This window comes from Prunus persica, chromosome G3 (genome assembly GCF_000346465.2).
Source record: "Prunus persica cultivar Lovell chromosome G3, Prunus_persica_NCBIv2, whole genome shotgun sequence".
In the NCBI taxonomy this organism is placed as follows: Eukaryota; Viridiplantae; Streptophyta; class Magnoliopsida; order Rosales; family Rosaceae; genus Prunus; species Prunus persica.
Genome location: NC_034011.1, coordinates 6,404,098 through 6,419,470, shown reverse-complemented (window position 1 = coordinate 6,419,470; position 15,373 = coordinate 6,404,098). Strand labels below are relative to the sequence as shown.

The 15,373-nt window shown below is 38.0% G+C and overlaps 1 long non-coding RNA gene and 1 pseudogene across 4 annotated transcripts; both read right to left on the bottom strand.

The window, feature by feature from the left end:
• On the bottom strand, positions 6,517-10,667 carry LOC18781890 (annotated as a pseudogene).
• On the bottom strand, positions 10,687-14,922 carry LOC18781589. 4 transcript variants are annotated; one of them, XR_002270794.1, is made up of 4 exons: positions 14,734-14,922; positions 13,929-14,453; positions 11,126-11,276; positions 10,687-11,011 (listed from the first exon to the last, which is right to left on the bottom strand). It is a non-coding gene; the product is annotated as an uncharacterized LOC18781589 (long non-coding RNA). The 4 variants fall into 4 exon arrangements; XR_002270795.1 differs by having other exon boundaries at positions 10,687-11,276; positions 13,929-14,002; positions 14,375-14,453; XR_002270793.1 differs by having other exon boundaries at positions 10,687-11,276.

Here is a 15,373-nt window from a genome sequence, read left to right as displayed (position 1 = left end):
TCTTCCCACTTCGGCAACACGTTGAATTCAAGTGTTTTCAAACTTGGGAATAAAATAAGTGGTGATGAGGATGTTTGCGTTTCTATTGTTCCATCTATTCCCAAAAACTCAACTCCTACCTTTTTCACACTCCACCAATTTTCAATGATGAGTACTTCAAGGGACTCCAATCTCCCCAAAAGAGACACACACTCAACAAAAAAGTGGCAATATTCAAGTTGATGTTATAAAATAACCTGGGATATGTGTGATAATTCAGAGCTGCACGTAAAGTAGATGAGACACAGCATTTAACGAGGTTCGGCTATGCCTACGTCCTCGGAGAGCAGCAGCAGTAACTTTTCCACTATGTAAAATAATAGGGCTACAAGTTTAGTGTTTACAATATATGTGGCTCACTGAATTTTCTCTCTAGGAGAATTTCTCTCTGCTCTCTCTTTCCTCTTTCTTCCTTCTCTTCATTTCTCCTTTTTTCTTCTCTTCTTCTTTCCGTTTCTCTTCTTATTTATAGGCTGAAATAATCACTATTCATCACTGTTCACCCGTGACAGACAAACTCTATCAAAGCCGCCAAATGAACAGTTATGAACAGTAATGAAAACTCTATCAAGCCGCCAAATGAACAGTAATGAACAGTAATGAATAGTTAGTGGGCTCCACATGTTTATTCTTTTACAACACTCCCCCTTGGAGACCACTAATGATATGTCGGTTGTATCATTAAAGACTTGCTTGGAGAAAACCTAGTAAGGTAGAGAACTGATGGAAAGAAGAGTACAACAATCTGTATAGCATACTTCTGGATGCTCCCCCTGATTAATATCTCCCCCTGATGTCTTCATGACTATCTTTTGGATTGAGAATCTTTCGGAGTGAGTGGATGATGTAGCCACCAACAATTCATATAGTAAATATATTTCCAGTGAATCATGACTATCTTTTGGATTGAGAATCTTTCGGAGTGAGTGGATGATGTAGCCACCAACAATTCATATAGTAAATATATTTTCAGTGAGCTATCTCTATGTAAATCATAGAAATTTTCAGAGTACGCATATCTAATAACGCTTGGGCTATTTATAAGTTCACTTGAAAGAATATGCCCATACATGGTGTTATGCGGAAATAGCATCAAATATACCTCACATCATCCCAAAATGATGGTGATGGAGTTGAGCCTTATCTGGAAAATATGATGTCCGGTCCAACATACTTCCGGAAAATCCTTAAAGTGCCCAACGGATAATCCTCATAAAAATGCTTCAATACTTTCTTAGTACAAGCAAGTATCTCGTTGGCATAATGCTCGATCTTTAAGTCGAGACAAATATTTCTGGAATTCTTAAGAAGCTTTAATGTGTTGCAAACACATTATAATCAATATACTCACTGAGGCAATTTATGTACATTAATATTGAGTACAGATTTCGTGCGTCAGGCACATGTCCACAGACTTGCTTCATGCAATTTCAATCCTTTCAAGGATTTTGTTTAAAGGGATTAAACTCTATGACACATTATATAGCTTTAACCCAGCTATTTATACATCTTTAGGGAATCACTTCAGGTGATATGCTCTGTGCATTTAATAACCCTTAAAGATAACATGTTGGTCTCCGTAAATGTGCAATAAAGGGGCACAATTGAATCTATAAATATGGAGAAAACCCAACATCCCTTGTTTATGTCAAAAACATTGTGTCATACAAAGTAGGTATATTCCCTTTTTATTCCGAACACCCAAGTATAACTTTTAATATTAACATCTTTTAGGGTTCGTACTGTGGGTTTGTTCTTTCACGTTCATTCTCATCTATAATGGAATTGCCTCATTCCATTTTGGCCAATGATATTGTCGACATTTAATAATTGAACGTGGTTCCAATCAACACAGCCCATTGATGATTTGAGTAGCTACTCCAAAACCAAAAATTGTCATTCATCAATTCATGATCCCACCATTCTCATGTGCATGCGCATGCATGAATTATAAGCATTTATTTGCCTTTGGGTACCCAAGCCACTTCATGGGGCTTTTATTATGTGAGAATATGGATTATAACCTCCATTGGAGCGTTATTTAGTAGTAGGGCGTGGATAATCTCTACTTAGGGAGTTGGAACATTGAGAACCCATATATCTGTCATGCTGCAGGCATGCCACAGATTAATACATACATGTCAATTAATTTCTGGGACTTTAACCCATATTATGGGACTTTAACCCATATAATTTGCTACGCATTAGGCGTGCATAATATCAATATTGACATGTCAAAGGATTGTCCATTTGGGACTTCAATCCACATCATTTGCTACGCAACAGGCGTGCATCATATTGATCACTGCTATACCCATGTTATGTTCTTATGGGACTTTTAATCTGTGCAGTGTATTATCAATGTATCCAACTTGCAATCTGTAAAATTTGCATTAATAATTCATGGATACATACAAGTCATTCTTTTGGAACGGACTTATCTCCCCATTTGGTTACCTTTCAAGATAAAATATCAAATAGGTATATAAGCATAAAATAACACAAGTATTGCTTACATCCTTAGGTGGGAGAAACTTTTCTCAAGTATCATTCAAGCTCATATCAGCCCAGTAAATATAATGTAGCGCTTGATGATCTAGTTATATCCTGCAAGAGCAAAAATCACAACTCTTTTGCCTCTGTCAAAACAAATAACCCTCATAGTTAGGATTACTTCATGGATTCATTCTTCAGATGTTCATTCTAAAGAAATAAAATCTCTTATGAACAGAGAGTTATAAAAAGAGAAAAAATGCAAAAATAATGTGATATTGATTGCAAGAGAAGGTAAGCAATCAGGGAAGGAAGCTGGTGGGAGCAGACAATAAGCTCTCATATCTCCTAGTCTAGAAGGACCTCAGGAGATTAGAGCATAAGGCCGCCTTTACAATTCCCTGATCTTGCAGAAACATGATCAGAGATAGTCTTGCTTCCTGAATGGATGATCAGAGATAGTCTTGCTTCTCAGGCATATTAAGTGCTTACTGATAAGAAAAACAAGTAGATATCGCATCACTAGGTATGGAGTAAACTGGATGTCTTCTGCAAAGAAAATTTCGTTAGTAACACATTTATACACAAATACAATGAATAGGTAGAACCGGTGAATTTCAAATTAACTATAGGAAAATTGCGAGATTCTCGGGATGCTGTTGAAAAAGTGCGAGATTCTCGGGATGCTTTTGAAAAAGTAGCTCCGTGAAATCCGTAAAGCAAGATCGGCTTTGAAAATAATGCTTGAAAACGCCGAAAGTGCCGACATGCATTATTAGAGGCCACGTGAAGTTTTGGACTCTAGGAAAGAAAAAGATAATATGGGGATTCGAGAAGATATTGGGGTCCTGAAAAACAGTAGCCATATTTCCTCCTATAGATATGGCCTTTGTAAAACTTGATTGGAGCAACTGCGTTTCAACTCAAATTTCTTCATTTTCTGAAACTTTAGTTTTCCTAAGACTTTCTTCGAAACCTTCTCAAAAATGGCTTCCTCTTCTTCCTGCCCAAATTATTTCAATTTAAATGATGCTCCAACAGCAAACAGTGACGCCAAAGTTTGGCGTCCATCCTTTGTATCCCAAAATCGTCATCTCACAGTTAATGATTCTGTGATGATGAATGATGCTACTGCTGTCATAGTAGCTAGGAATTTCATTACTCCAATGGATGAAATGCTGTTAACAGGGAGGTCTGAGGAAGAGGCTATGGATGACTCAATGGCTTTTAGCATTCAGAGTGCTGTTTCTGTTTCTAACATGGCTGATCGTTTGCGTGTTAGAGCAAACGAGGTTGAGAAGCTGACAACTGAAAATTCGTCTCTCCAAAGAATGCTTCATGAGTCTCAACAGGAGGTTGAGAAACTTAAAGGAGAGAATAATTCCTTGTTGAAACTGGTGAGTTCGTACTCAGTTGATACACTGAGAAGGCTAGACATGCTGCAGGTCTCCAATGAAAGAATTTTGGGAGACCACGAGAAGCTCATGGCTAAGCTTAAGAGGCGCCGTCCTCTTCCTTCAGAGGCTTCCAGAACATAATGTAATTTTATAGATTTTACAGGGCCTGCACCTTCATTGCAGGTGGAAAAAATCTATCTGTTGTATGTTTCTGTAATAATAATTGCGCACATTCTTAAACTTGCACCTGTGGTTTTTACGTCTTTTCAAAATGACGGTTTGGAACCTTGTGCCTTATAGGTTCAAATAACCACATTGTCTCTCCCAAATTGCATGGTAGCTCGGAACTTTTGGCCTGGGCACAAACTCAGAATTTATTTGCCCTTTTCAAATGGACATGAAATATGAATTGAGTAAAAGCCACGATAATATCGCAATATAGTAGTGAAGAGCATTAACTACTATATACCCACAACTTCAAGTTCAGGATCTCTCATATATTTGGATCCATGGGCTTCCGGCCCAGGTATAATAAAATATGTGGGGAGCCTCAATTCATTATTTGAGGTTTATATTGATATTATTCATTTCGCGGTGTATTCTTAACAACCGGAATTCACAAAATATATTTCTTCCTTGAGGTGTCGATTATAACAGAATCGAACTTTATTAAATTCATCATCTTCTTATGCCAAAGAAATATGTGGTGTACCACAATTTGCAATAATACCTCAAGGGTTGTCCATTTAATTGTTGGAACTTCAGGTTCTCAATACTCTTAAATTTTGAACTTCAGGCCAAAGCCACATATTCTCATGGTATGGACATTTTTACAATTTTCTGTACATATTCCGGGACTTCAAGCCCTTACATAATTGTCCATATTTTGAGGAACTTCTGGCATCTCATTTAATTTCTCATCCATGAGTTTAAGGAACTGCAGGTTCCCTTTTGTATATAGTGACGGTTTACCCAAAATGGTTCATATTTATGCATACGTCACTATTCATGTGAATAGTACTATTCATCAAGTCATGAATACGTATCTATTCATCTGCCAGTACAGTTATCATCAATGTGTACGGCACCATGAAACTGCAGGTTCCCTTTTGTATATAGTGACGGTTTACCCAAAATGGTTCATATTTATGCATACGTCACTATTCATGTGAATAGTACTGTTCATCAAGTCATGAATACATATCTATTCATGTGTACAGTACATCTGCCAGTACAGTTATCATCCATGGCTCATATTTATGCATACGTCACTATTCATGTGAATAGTACTGTTCATCAAGTCATGAATACATATCTATTCATGTGTACAGTACATCTGCCAGTACAGTTATCATCCATGTGTACGGCACTATGAACCAATACGGTACTATTACATCATTAAGGAACCCCAGGTCCTTATTCACATGTCAGGGATCAAGGACCTTTAAGTCCAATCACATGTTTACAAGTATAGTACCGGAGAGACTGCCAGCTCTCATATCAATATCATCATCAAGGATCTTCAAGTCCTGATGTAATTGTATGATGAGGATCAAGGAATTGCTGGTCCTGATCTGCATACTATAAAAAAAATCATCATACAGCACATTTAGTCCATAAAATAAATTGCTGGTAAATAAATTACTGGTATGGACGATAAAACCCGCACCACACTTTAAATAAAAGTAAAGGCGTGGACGATAAACCCGCACCACCCTTTTAAATAAATGTAAATGTGCGGTAATTTAAATTCATAAATTAAACGTGCGTGTATGGGCACTAATTCTGCTCCATACTTTTAAATGAACGTAAAGGCGTGGACGATAAACCCGCACCACCCTTTTAAATAAATGTAAATGTGCGGTAATTTAAATTCATAAATTAAATTGTTAGTATTAGTAACGGTCTCCCACTGATAATATGTTTAGTATTACCAAGGGTCCATTTTTGTTAATGGTTAGTAATAGAAAAGCAGATAAATATAGTATATTATATTACCATCAACTTTTCATATATATATATATTAGTAGAAAGCTAGATGCGTTGGCTTTTCTTCTTTACATCAACATAATGGTTAGTATTATAAATAATAGTGCAGCACAAAAATTATACCTGAGAGCTTCTCGTGCTGATAACGTGTTATAAAATAACCTGGGATATGTGTGATAATTCAGAGCTGCACGTAAAGTAGATGAGACACAGCATTTAACGAGGTTCGGCTATGCCTACGTCCTCGGAGAGCAGCAGCAGTAACTTTTCCACTATGTAAAATAATAGGGCTACAAGTTTAGTGTTTACAATATATGTGGCTCACTGAATTTTCTCTCTAGGAGAATTTCTCTCTGCTCTCTCTTTCCTCTTTCTTCCTTCTCTTCCTTTCTCCTTTTTTCTTCTCTTCTTCTTTCCGTTTCTCTTCTTATTTATAGGCTGAAATAATCACTATTCATCACTATTCATCACTGTTCACCCGTGACAGACAAACTCTATCAAAGCCGCCAAATGAACAGTAATGAAAACTCTATCAAGCCGCCAAATGAACAGTAATGAACAGTAATGAATAGTTAGTGGGCTCCACATGTTTATTCTTTTACAACAGTTGAAGGCTTCTCAATTTGTTTAACGACGTCATCCAATGGGGCTGAAGTATGGTGCTATTGTATCTTAGGATAGATAAGGATTCCAGATTTGGAAATGGTTGTAAGGCATTTAGTGTTTCTTCGTGGATGGGATTGGACTGCCACATGTCAGAGAAGAAACTCAATTCCAGACTGACAAGGCAATTTTTGTTCACCAAATGCGCTTTCTCGGCTTGCCTCGCATCCTTCAGATCCTTCTTAAATTCTATTAGAAAACTCCCACGAAGCTGGTCCATGTTTATCAAATCACTTAACTCGAATAATGCTTCTTTGTTGTTATCAACGTCATCATCGCCGTGGATGCGAATGTATTCTAGCGTTCGTAGACTTGTTAACCTTGCGATCTCCTTGGGCAACTTTAGATTATAACAATTCATAACATGAAGATGCTGCAAGTTAATCAGCTTTCCCATGCCTTCAGGTAATCTTTCAAGTGCCCAGCAGCTAATGAGTCTCAAGGTTTGCAGATTGATTAAATTACACACGGTGTCAGGCAATTTCATCAAACCAACATTATAAGATAAATCAAAATACCTCAAATGTGCCAATTCTCCAACCTCATTTGGAACTTTTTCCAAGGAGTTACGACTCAGATTCAACGTTCTAAGGCATTTTACTTGTGAAATTAACTCTCGACCAAAACTAGTAATCTTTGAGTTGCACAAGGAACTTGGAATTAGTGGACCTTCGGGTGCAAACATTAATGTCAAATGACGAACCTTATTATCTCCATTAAACTCCATTATTGTCTTATTATTATTACCACCCTCAGCCTCCAAAACAAAGCATTCATTCTCAGTTAGAAATTGTAGAAAGTCATGCATAACATCATGCATCTTGCACCCCGTTATATTTCCAAGATCATCTTTCTCAAATTCTTGAAAGAAAGAGCGCATTACTAAGTTATCAAAGTACATTTCGCATACCGCTTCTTTTTCTTTGTTTATGATTGAATTAAGAAAATTTTGTGTCATCCACAACTCAATCAACTCATCTTTGACAATGTTATAATCTTTTGGGAAAATAACACAATACAAAAGACAACGTTTGATTGTCGGGGTCAAATCATAATAACTTAATAATAGAGGTTGGAAAACTTGTTCCTCAATCTCGTCTACATTCGATATCTTACTATTCAAAACATCTTCCCATTGTTTCCTCGTTTCCTTGTAGCGCATGAGACCACCCAATGCCTTAGCAGCAAGAGACAGACCTTTACACTTTTTTACAATCTCTTTGCCAATAAATTCTAACCCTTTAGACTCATTTTTTTCTCTATCAGCCAGTGCAATGTGATAGAACAATACCCAACAATTTTCTTCCCTCAACACCTTCAAATTGATCATATCAGTGGATGCTCCCACCATCCTCGCAACTTCCTCTTTTCGTGTGGTCACCAATATTCTACTACCCATAGCCCCGTTTTGTAAAGGTAGCTTTAATTGTTCCCACTTTCTATAGTCTTGGTTCCACACATCATCTAGGACAAGAAAAAACTTCTTGCCCTTAACGGACTCATGTATAAATTGCAAGAGAATTTGCAACTCATTTGAAGCTGGGGAATTCCCTTTTTTCAGACCATCAATGATGGCTTTGGCAATTTTAATCTAATCAAAAGGATCTGACACACAGACCCATATTTTATTATCGAAATGGGCTTGAACCTTTTCATCATTAGAGCAACTCCACCCCTTAGGGCAAAGTCTAAGGCAAGGGCAAGCTAGGGCAAGCAAGGGCTGACACTATTCACGTGAATAGTGTCAGCCTTGCCATTTGTGGTTCCACCCACAAGGGCAAAGTCTAGGGCAATTACTATTCATTGTACTTTATTTCCTATTTTTTTATATTTTAAATCATTAATTTTGATAATCTTTTTAATTAAATTTTCGGATAAGATTTTCGGATGTGAATCTCGGTTGCCACGTGTCTTATTCCAGATAAAAAGATTTGGTGTGGAAAATGAATTATGTGAGTGGAGAGTAGAAAATATTGTATGGAGAAGAAATTGTATGAAGATTTGGTGTTGAAAGTAGATAAAATGGTTAGGTATTTATAGGGAAAAAATACATACATTTTTGGTATTTTTTTAAAAAAAATTTCAGAATTTTTTCGAATTTTTTTGGATTTTTTTAAATTTTTTTGGCCAAAAAAATGAGAACCGTAGGATTTCTGAAAAAAATCCAATCGGAGCCACCCGGTGACGACACGTGGCAGTAGCCGTTGGAGCTGACATAATTTGATTTTAGTGCGCTGACGTCATCGTGACGTCAGCTCAACTCGGGCTCGAGCCCAGTCTGATTTCGCCCTTGGGCCTGCCCGGGCTCGTGGGACCCGCAGCTTGCCCGGGCTGGATTGCTTGCGCTGGAGCTGGACTCGGGCTCCTTTTTGCCTTTTGCCTGGGCCAGCCTCTACCGCTGGACTTGCTCTTATAGGCAAGTTGGGCAAGAGTTGTCTTGCCAATTCCTCCCATCCCTATAATAGGGATGACAAGGCAGGTTGCCCCTCCTTGACCACTCACACTCAGCAACTTTTTTACTAATATTTCTTTTTCGTCGACTCGACCAAATGTCTTATCAACGAAAGAAGAACTTTTTTGTCGTTCAATTTCTTCAATTCCTCTTTTCATGTATTGAAAGTTATAGTTTTGCCTTTCACTAGCAATCAGAGCTAATCTTTCATTTAGTTGTTTTATCTTCATAGCAATGTCACGACGAAGAATTACTTGACTGACTTGGCCAAAACAAAACCAAGGGGCAAGAATGTAGAAACATACCTTCTTGGTAGTACTAGTACTACTAGCATTACCAGCTTCTTCTTTCTGAATATGTTGTTTCAGGATTTCAGTACTCCACTCATCCAACACGTCATCCATCTCGTAGGATACATCCTTCAAACTATCCAGCCAGTATCTCACGTCCACCTCTTTCATTTGCCTCTCCTCTGCATTCTCGAGCACAACTTGAATCGCTTTGAAATTGCTGGTGAGTTTTGCCACTTCTTTCTTAACATCAACAACTAGTCTGACCTCTTGTTCTACTTGTTTTTTGAATGATTGAGGCCAACTGTTCTAGGAGCACGGAAATAAGTGCTTCAGCCATTTGTTTGCTCTAGAAATGGATTTCTAATGGAAGAAAAAAGAAAGGGAAAAGGAATAAATCTTTTAATGCGAATGATAGCAAGGTAGTGTTGGGAATTGTTGTAGTCATTCTCATTCTCCCCAGATAATTTTGTAATGTTGAGGCTGATGAAGAATGCTTGTAAGTCAATTCAGGCACCACGACGACAACAAACACACACTTGCCAATCAACACGAATAGAATTTATCTCTTCCCTAACTTGTTTGTTTTTTCTCTTTTAATTCCTTACTTTTTCTTTCCCCTACCATGTTTCCTTATTCTTTTCTTGTTTGCTTGGTCGAAGCATCCTCCAAACAGCCTCGTATTCAAAAATTAAAAAAATTTGATGTCTTTTTATCTCCTAAGTGAAGCTGAAATCAAGCAACTAATTCACGAACAAAGTGATAGCCGATCTCGATATGACGAGAGCGAGCATGGAAGATAGGGTTGGCAGCCATATAGATGGCTGAAAGATTATCAACATATATGCATGGTGCTCACTACAAGAAAAACGTTTATTAGTGGCCAACAAATTGGTCACAAAAAGTATCGCTTTTGGTCACTAAATACAATCAGTGTCCAAATATTGGTGGTCACTGGGTGGTCACTAGAAGCTCGTTACAAATTCTATTTAGTTACCAACTACAAGTATTGGTCATTACAACCCAAAGAATTAGTCAGTTGCTCTGTTTGGTCACTTAACGAAAAAGCTATTAGTGACTTCAACTTTGGTCACTAAATAGCTTACAATTTCATCACTGAAACACATTTTTGGTCACTAAAAGTGTGTCACGTGATTAAATTACTGACCTACCAACTCATGAATTAAAAAATGAAAAGAAATGGTGGCAAAAATGTAAAGCAACTTACAATGAGACATCGCGGTGCAATTGTTCATAAAATTTCGGCTGTTTCTCATATGAAGAGACATTTTCATCACTGAGATCTCTTTTAGCATTAAGGAATTTGACATTTTCATGCTCCATTTGGCAAAGTGACTAAAAGTATCACGAAAATGCATTAATTACAATCAAAACCAGTATTCCACTATTGAAATAAAGAAACAAATATCATTAGCAACAAAATAAATTAGAAGCTCTGTCCAACATAAATAAAGCATACATATAAGGTGTAAAATCAACATCTAACCCTCTCCCTCTAGACCCAGAAAGAAAGATAGTAAAGTAAAACTATAACTATCTTAAGCTAGGCCACATAACTCTTACAGGTTGCTCGGATTGAAGGGTTTGCTGTTGCACCATAATATGTTTGAAATGCTTGTTGTGAAGAATTTTTTATGCCATGTTGTGATATTAAGGCCCTTAAAAAACTGTGGCAAAGTGTCATGATAGATACTATGGAAATGAAGGTAGCAAGATCTTGATGAAGATCAAACCAAAATAGTCAAATGTGAAATAATGAAATAAACCAAAGAGATTCGTACCTCTTCATGAATTTCTAGCTTAGAGAGTGAAAGGTTAAGAAACATTCTTCCCTGCCGAGCCAAACTAGCAAGAAGAGTCAAATTTGTCTGAGTAGTATCCTGATCCTTTAACTGTTCTCCACTGGTAAATCCTTTAAATTAATACTCATCACTGCTTAAAATGAACATAAGACAAGATTTTAAGTTTAGTCAGGCCATGAGTAGAGAAACCAATGTTGTTACCACTAAACAGCAATGTACAAAGTCAGCAATCTTAAATTAATAACCAAAAATAGAGAAATCTGACAGGACCCGTTCCAAATTCCGCTTTGGAATCCGAGTCAGACCCTGTGCGTGTCCGACATCTGGCAAATGTCGGGCACAAATGACCTATTTGCCCTTCTATACAAAACACGATAAAATAACAAGGTTGACTTCTACCAAAAAACCGGCAGAGTTTCCCTTGTAACTGGCTTAATACCAAAACATTTTCACCTGCCAAACAAGTATACATATATACAACCAGCTGCCAACATATGTATATATACATTCCAACAGTTCAAATCTTAATCTAGGACAAAACATCAGAGCGTCTACTAAATTTACAAAAGAGTGAATCTTTTTACAAAACAAAATCCTACATCAGAAGAAAGGCACGGAAGATGGGAAGTGGCCCGGTGGTGGATTCCTGTGCACGTCTACTACCTGGGGGCGCAAAACAACAAAAAGGATGAGTGAACCCAAAACCAAAGTTTAAAAAATACCATATGAACATACTAACCCCACTGTAAAAACAGTTATACAAACTAGCTTATTTTCTTTATTTCTGAAGTCAATGCATGTATATAACTATACATTTGAAAACAGTTGAAAACTATCACCTAGGTGTACCCTTATTTCCGTCAAATCCTTATATCCGTCAATGCCTTGCATCACCATGGGTGACACATATTCGCAGGTCTCAGTGACACGAGGTCAGTCTGAGCCGTAACTCGCAGGATTCAGGGAACCGTAGTCCATCTTTATCCGCATTACTCGCTCCACACGAGTTCGAGTACCAAGGAACTCGTGGGGCTACTGTCAAGCATGCTGACTAAACCGAAGGCAACAAATATAATCCGAAGGCAACATTTAATAACTAGGTATAAGGTGATTGAAGAAAATATAAAGTTTCTGAAGCAAAACTGTTGAATAATTCACTTTCTGTAACCTTTTAAATTCTGCTGCCATTTATCTGATAATTAACGAGAATATCCGTTCCTATAAGCTTTAAAGGAAATTTCACTCGGCAGCATGCAACATAAAATATTTTATAGAATAAAACAGCTGATAACTGAAACTGAACTGCTTAAATTCATTTCTTAAAACAAAGAGTCCACTCACTGATAGTCTGAGCTCGCTGGACCTCTTGAAGATCCCTCCTGCGGGTCAACTGGTGCCCCGGTGCCTGATTCAATGACCATAATAGTCTATTAATACAATATAGTATTAAATTAAAAACCCTACCCCCGGCTCCTAAAAGTACGTGCATCAATTTAAAGTAATCCCTATGCCCAGAAAAGCTTTCCTTCCACGTGGGGTAGTTTAGCGGTATCTTGGGACTCAAATAGCGCTAAAGTACAAAAAGTCAATCCGGAACCCCACGGGTCCATGACCTCACAATATGATCCGGATGCCGCTAGAAGGTCCAATATATTTAGGACATGTCCCGAGGGTATTGGTGTCGATCGGACGGTCGGATTGATCACAATCCTGTAATCGCATAATTTCTAAACCCTCGCCCTAGGGTTCGCGTTTTCGGAGTATCCGGGACTCCGATTCACAATCCGTCGAATCCTACACGTTTCTAAAATTATCTCGAATAACATATCTAAAACTGATTACGATCCAACGGCTCAACAGTATTGAGCCCGATAATCGCACAATCCGTTCGAGGCTCAAACGGTATCCAGACACAGTGTCACTGCACTACACTCGCCCACGCGCCGCCGCACGCGTCGACATCGATGGGTGTCCAAAGCGATTACGCATCACCCGAAAATCTCAAAACCAAGGCTCCAAACTCCTATCTTAGGTATAACACCATATTTGGAACCACTTTTGTTCTTGGACCAACCCCAAAAACTGACCGGAAGTGGCCGAACACGGAGGCCGAAAGTCGGCCGAATTCCAATTTGAAAACTGAGCTAGCTACGGTGAAAATCAATGCAAACCTACCCAACCATCAGCTAGAGCACAGAAAATAGGTAGAAATCCATACGTTACTCGACAAATTTGGAGGAGAATTGAAGGAGAACGAACGGTTGGAAGTTTTGACAAAACCGACTCGTTTTTGGACGGATTCCGGCGACTACAGCGACGGCTGGCAGCGGAGAGTGGTCGGGGCTTGAAGACGGAACCGAGCTGGTTCTATTGGCGCCGACGGCAGGGGTGGAGGTGGTCGGTGGAGGGAGTTATGGTGCTTGGAAGGTGACGGCTGGAGGACAGCGGGAGAGGGAGAGGGAGAGAGAGAGAGAGAGAGAGGGAGAGAGGGACAGCGTCGTGCTCTACGCAACGGTGTATGTGGAATTGTCAAATTTCTTTTCAGTCAAAAAGTCAACTTTTTGTTCATAATTTATTGCAAGAGCAAAATTGTCTTTCCGCATAATAAATTACTAAGTAAAAATGACTTTTAGGTTTGGGTCATTACAAAATCAGTGCAACTAAATAATGAAATACAAGTCTCATATAACAAGAGAAGTCGCATGAAAGTGTGAAAAGGGTATAAGAGCACAGTTGGATTTTTTTTAACTCTACTCTGTTAATATGATTAAAATTTACTTACATGAGGATAAATAGAGATTGACAAATATATCGATTGGCCAGTAATCAGATGTACGTTTAAATGATTTCACCAAGCTGACAGGAAAAACATAATAAAAATAATAAGTCACCTGCAGCTAAATTATCACAAGTCCACTGCTAGATGAAAATACATCACATATAAAAGTCCTGCTTCAATAAAGTTTTTACTTCAATAAAGTTTTTTCCCTTTCGATTCCACTTTGGAATTTGACTCAAAATAGTAAAGGGATAAATATAGGCATGTGAATTAAACGGCTTAATATATTAAACAGACAAAATACGGCTGCACACACCACACAAAGCATTAGATAAAAAAAAAAAAAAATCAATAATTAGTGCAAGAATCAAACAGTCAGAGAGCATAAGCTCACCAATAAGACTAAGTGAAGATGAAAACCAAACAGCCAGAGATCCAAGATTTCTTACCAGAGGAGTTCATGGTCTCAAAAGTTGCTTTCAGAATAGGATCTCACTAGCTCAAGGTCGTTTCTCAAAATCGAAACATCTGCAGCACCAATTAGGAAGTTAGAGCATCAAGCTTTTGGGAATCACAACCCAAAATAGAAATCACATCACATAATTTTAGCATAATTTCATAGCTATCATACCCCTCCTTCTCTCAATTTTAGAAACCCTAACCCACCCATCCATCTATCGGTTTTCGAAACCCCAACCTATCCATTGCTAAGATTTGAAAACTTGTGCTAAAACTGAAATCAAACTCAGATTCCTAAAAGAAAGCAAGATCAAAAGTAAAAGAATAACCGATAACCACAATGAAAAACCTGAGCGATCTTTGAGCTGTTCATTGAAAATCAGCGAGAAATTTCTGTACCCAATCGTACAAACCAAAGTTCTTCACCTGACCTGAGCACAAGACGGGGCTAATCGAACGACACGAAATTGAAATCAAGCTCAAATGACAGCAAAGAGGCCAAATGGTCACTAATTTAGGCTGTTTTTCGTGACCACATTTAAAGTAGTCACTAGTTGGTAGCAAATTTAGTCATTAAAAATTAAAAAGTAAGAGCCAATAATATTTGTGACTAAATAATATTATTAGTCATTAAATTTTCAGTATTTTTGACTATTATTCACTTGGTCACCAGGAAATTAGCCATTACTGACCTTTTTTCTTGTAGTGGCTGAACGAAGACGAATGCCAAGTTCACGAAACAAGAACCCAAACTAGCGGATTTCAGGGGTAGTATGGGCAAGAGCGCGATATTTGGCTTTAGTGTTAGATCGAGAAATAATAGACTATTTCTTAGCAGTCCATGTGAGAAGATTATGCCCGAAAAAGATACAAGCACTAGTGGTAGACCATCGATCATTGACGGAACCAATCAAATCAGCATCGGAGAAACTCCGTAAAGTAAAATCAGTGGACTTGTGAAAGACAAGACCTTGTCAATTGTACCTTTA